The following is a 4,589-nucleotide window of genomic DNA, read 5'->3' as shown; positions in this document are numbered from 1 at the left end:
CATGGCAGGGGGGTTGGAACTGGATGTTCTTTAAGGTCCCTTCCAACCCAAACCATTCCGTGATTCTGTGATTTGTAGAGTACCAAAAATCGCCCAGCGGCAGGCTCTCCCTTCTGAGCCGGGTGCTGTTCCTGCTGCGAGCCGGCTCTTGCTGAATATGGCCAATAACTGCCATTGGAAGGAGCCCAGGCCGCCTGGTTCTAGGTGACTCTGCTGGAGCCAAGCTCATCTGTTGTCAGTGCAGTCGCTACAGGTAAATCCGGGCCCCGGGGAGGGCGCTGAACCGTTAGAAACGACAAGTCCTCTAACAGCACGCTGTACAAATCGCTCCTTCCGTTCGTACTGCGCTCTCCGTTCGCTAAATGAGGTGAAGCTTCCGCAGCCTGCTGATCAGGTATTCCCTGTTCTCCTTTGAGAAGGGCCTGCTGTTGCTCTGATTCCTTCGGGCGATCCGTGATGAGGTCATCCCGACGGTTCCCTGAATCCCATCCCGTGCCTGTCCAGTGCCCCGGGGTTCTGTGCACTCGTCGTTCCCTTCACATTGGCTTTTTATCAGCACCCGCCACCGTTTTAGCGAAGCAGAAAGTAGATCCAGGGTGGGAATTCTCCACAGACGAGGGGGCTGGGGCAGGGTTAAGTGGAAACCACGGACTCCGTTGGAGCAGGAGGCTCGGGGACCGAGGTTTGGCAGTGTCAAGCGGGTGGGAGGGCAGGAGCGTTCATGCCTGGCTCTCTCTGAGATGCACGGGCACGCTGCTCTTCCTCCCTCACCCTGCCATGGGGCATTTCAACCCTCGGAGCGGGGAGGCATCCCTCATGCCAGGCTGACAGCAGGGGACGTTAATCATTGTGAGTGAAAAAGAATTCTGCTCATACCAGAGACAATTCGTGTGTGTATCTCCCTGGGAGAGGAAAACCAGCAATACCTGCCTGGCTCCAGGTTTTCCACATGGCAGGAAGCGGTGGGGTTTGCGTAGGGTGGATGGGCGCGTTGAGCAGGTGTGAAGTATCCAGGCCCTCAGCACCGGAACCGCTGTTCTCTCTGCCCTCGAGACCCGCTCACGGCTGAGATGGGCTTCGGCCCAACAAAGGGAGGTTGAAGGATGCGGCTGGTGGTGGAAATGAGACCTGCAGAGCAGCAGTACTGCATCCCGGCGTCCCTGGCCGGGGTTTGTTCCGAGTTCACCAAAACACATGGTCTGCTGACCTTTATCATCCCGCTGGCCGTTCCCACGTAGATCTTCCTGAGCTGTGTTGCTCTGAGATTCCTCTTTAAATGGTTCTGGAAAAGGGTCCAGGAACATGCCCCTCAGCACCCTGCCTCGAAGAACATGCAGATCATTCGTCTGGGGGAGCATGAGGAGGGTTTAATTCCCACCTCGAACCAAAGGAGGACAGAAGTTGGATGCAGGGAAATGGGGTTTGCAGCTCCCTCCCTTCTCCGCAGCGGCTACGGCCTCGGCTCCGAGCTAAAAGACGTGAGTTGTGTTCAAGTAAATCTCAGAATGCAAAGGCAGAGCTTCCAAACTGTTCTTTCCCTCAAATTTCTGTCCGTCTTCCTTTGGTCTGGGATTGTCCCAGGGACAGTGGCCGGGTCCAGCGGTGCTGCTGCTGGGTCAGATGTCTGTAAACTGATCAAAAACGTAAGGGCACGTGGTTAGGAGGCTGTTTCCTGACAGGAATGGTAGATCTTGTTGAGTTTAAGATGCAGGAGCTGTAGGAATGAGGGTTTCTCACTGCCAAAAAACAGGCACCTGAATACTTCTGTGTCTGGTCTTTACCTGCACGAAAAGGGGGCCACGGCCCCGCGTTCTCTCTGAAGTGTGGCTATTCGGTGTCGTGAAAATGGGGGTTGGCCTGGAAACAGATTTTTAGGGATCAGGTTTGGAAGAAAAAGGGCCGTGTGATGGTTTTGCCTTAGTGGTGAAAGCAACCGAGGGAGGAATTTCAATTCAGTAATTTGACAAGCCTCAGTGTAACGAGCCCCAGGCGGAGGCAAACCGGGCTACGCTGCCTTCTTGCTGTCTGAGGATGGCGTATGGGTGATTGGCAGGGGTTTAGCAGAAGGTCAGGGCGAAAGGCTTTGTGTTCTTTCATCAAAGGGACCGCAGTTGCTTGAACAGCAAAGAATTTGAAAGGATTCTTTTAAACTTCGTTCTTTCTGTATTAAACGTGACGCCATTGCAAGGGAGGAGAAGCGCCTGCTCCAGATTCAGCTGTGGAAATTGGCAGCAGCGAAGGAGAGGGAACCTTTGCAAAGCACTGAGCAGGGTTCCTAGGAGTGAGCAACAAGCAATTCTGCTTTCTTGTGCTTCTCCTCTATTTCCCGCCGCGTTAAATACCATCTTTGCTCGTATGCCAGCAGCTCGCTGTCCCTTCCACCTTGCTGCTGCAAAGTACCAGCTAGAAAAGCTCCTCCAGCCGCTCCGTCACAGCGGTGTGCGGGAGCGCCGGCTGCCTTCCATGCCGTACGAAATGCCTCCTGAGGTTCGGGATCTCATCAGTGGGCTCTGCTCGCCAGGCTCTGCCGGTCTGCCCTCAGGAGGGGTGGTTGTCCCCACCTGACCAACGGGGCCCGGCGGTGCTCACCGAAGGTGGCTGGAGTCATGGAATCATGGAACTGTTTGAAGGGCACGTGGTTAGGAAGGGCGTATGGGTGATTGGCAGGGGTTTGGCAGGGACACCTTCCATAGCCCAGGTTGCTCCAAGCCTCATCCAGCCTGGCCTTGGACACTCCCAGGGATGGGGCATCCACAGCTTCTCTGGGCAACCTGTCCCAGTGCTCCCCACCCTCTGCGGGAAGAATTCCTTCCTGATGGCCCATCTCCATCTCCCTCTTTCCATTCAAACCCGTTGCTCCTTGTCCTGTCACTCCCTGCCCTTGGGAAAAGCCCCCCCAGCTCTCTTGTAGCCCCCCAGGCACTGGAAGGGGCTCTGAGGTCTCCCCGGAGCTTCCCTTCTCCAGGCTGAACCCCCCAACTCCCCCAGCCTGTCCCCAGGGCAGAGGGGCTCCAGCCCTCGGAGCATCTCCAGGGCCTCCTCTGGCCTCGCTCCAGGTGGTCTATATCCACCTCTTACAAAATCCAGTTTGTAGTCTGACGGGGCGACAGCTCTGTCACCGCTGCGCTTCGGCAGTGCAGACCTGGCTCCTCGGCGTTCTGCGTCAAGCAGGGAAGAGGCTCTGAAATAGCAGCAGGAAGAGGCTACGCTGCTCCCTGGGGATCCAGGTGGGACTTGGCTCATTCCATGTCCCGAATTCCCACAATTCGTTACCCATTTATTGACATATCTTGGATGTTGCCTTGTCTGAAAGCCCACCAAAGCTCAGACCTAAAGGTGGAACGTGAGAACTCCCCGACACCGTCTAGATTCGACGATGCTATGACTGGCCATGGTCCTTCTCCCGCTGATGGGAAAGTTCCCATTTGCTTGAGGAGAGGGAGAACTGGGAACCGTTTCGAGCTGCCTGTAGCCATCTGAAGGGGCTGGGTGAGGTGTCTCCTCAGGCAAACAAATGGCCTTTTTTGGAAGCGTCGGCTGCAGCATGTGATGTGGAGCCACTGGGCCCGGTGCTTCTCGTCTGCGCACACAGGCGCTGCCCTGAAGGTGAGGGAAAGCAGCGCTGTTCCTCTGTCACATCTCTTCTGCTGAGGATGGTTTGCCTTTTCTGCAGCTTTTTAAAGGCAAAACTCGGCCTGTGCCCTTGTTTGTTCAAGGAAGTTGCTTTTTCCTCCCGTCTGCAGTATTTGAGTGTTTAGCTGTTAAATTGGTCGTTAACCCCAGGCGATACGCGGCCACCAGTTGGGTCTGCGGAGCCGAGCAGCTGGAGCGAGCGTGGCTGTACGCTCCCCACTAATCCACTAACAGCCTTGGGGTTTCTTCCTATTCCGGAATCGCTGATTACTTGCCCCCGATCGCCTGGGCGCTTGGGGAAAGCACCGAGATCCCTTTGTCCCGTCAGGGGCTGGCTGCCGCCGCGTGACCGAGCTGACTTTGCTCTCCGAGAAGTCTGCAGCCGGATGCTCGGAGCAAGGCCCCCGCTCGCCTGTGCCAGGCTTGAGCCTGAAGAAAGGCTGGAACAATAGAAACGCAAAAATGAGCCTGTTCTGTGCCGTATTCCTGATTCCCAGCAATCACAGCTGCGCTGGAACAGAGGCAGACCAGGGTATGGTGTCCGAGCAGGGCGAGGGAGGGGATGCTCCCCCTCTGCTCCGCTCTGGGGAGACCCCCCTGCAGTTCTGCTCCAGCTCTGGGCCCCAACAGCAGGAGGACACGGAGCTGTTGGAGCGAGGCCAGAGGAGGCCCGGGAGATGCTCCGAGGGCTGGAGCCCCTCTGCCATGGGGACAGGCTGGGGGAGTTGGGGGGTTCAGCCTGGAGAAGGGAAGCTCCGGGGAGACCTCAGAGCCCCTTCCAGTGCCTGGGGGGCTACAGGAAGCAGTTTTGCTTTAGTAGTGCTGTCTGTTCAGTGAAGTCCTTCCAACGAACTCCTCTACCGAGGGCTTTGCGGGTCGGGGTCTCAGCGGGGAGTACCCAGAGACACCGAGTTCAGGTGCATTCCGGGATCATCCCTGTCTCGCGCTCCGATTGC

At 56.9% G+C, this 4,589-nt stretch overlaps 1 protein-coding gene across 1 annotated transcript in view; it reads left to right on the top strand.

Annotated features, from left to right (window-relative positions):
* The window catches only part of LOC104506705 (vacuolar protein sorting-associated protein 45-like), a gene marked incomplete at its 5' end in the record, with an annotated part of 15,992 nt that overhangs the window by 1,950 nt on the left and 9,453 nt on the right, over nt 1-4,589 (top strand). The window lies entirely within an intron of this gene.

Source organism: Eurypyga helias, unplaced genomic scaffold (genome assembly GCF_000690775.1).
Source record: "Eurypyga helias isolate BGI_N326 unplaced genomic scaffold, ASM69077v1 scaffold16152, whole genome shotgun sequence".
NCBI classification, from domain to species: domain Eukaryota; kingdom Metazoa; phylum Chordata; class Aves; order Eurypygiformes; family Eurypygidae; genus Eurypyga; species Eurypyga helias.
This window is presented reverse-complemented; position numbering and strand designations above follow the sequence as displayed.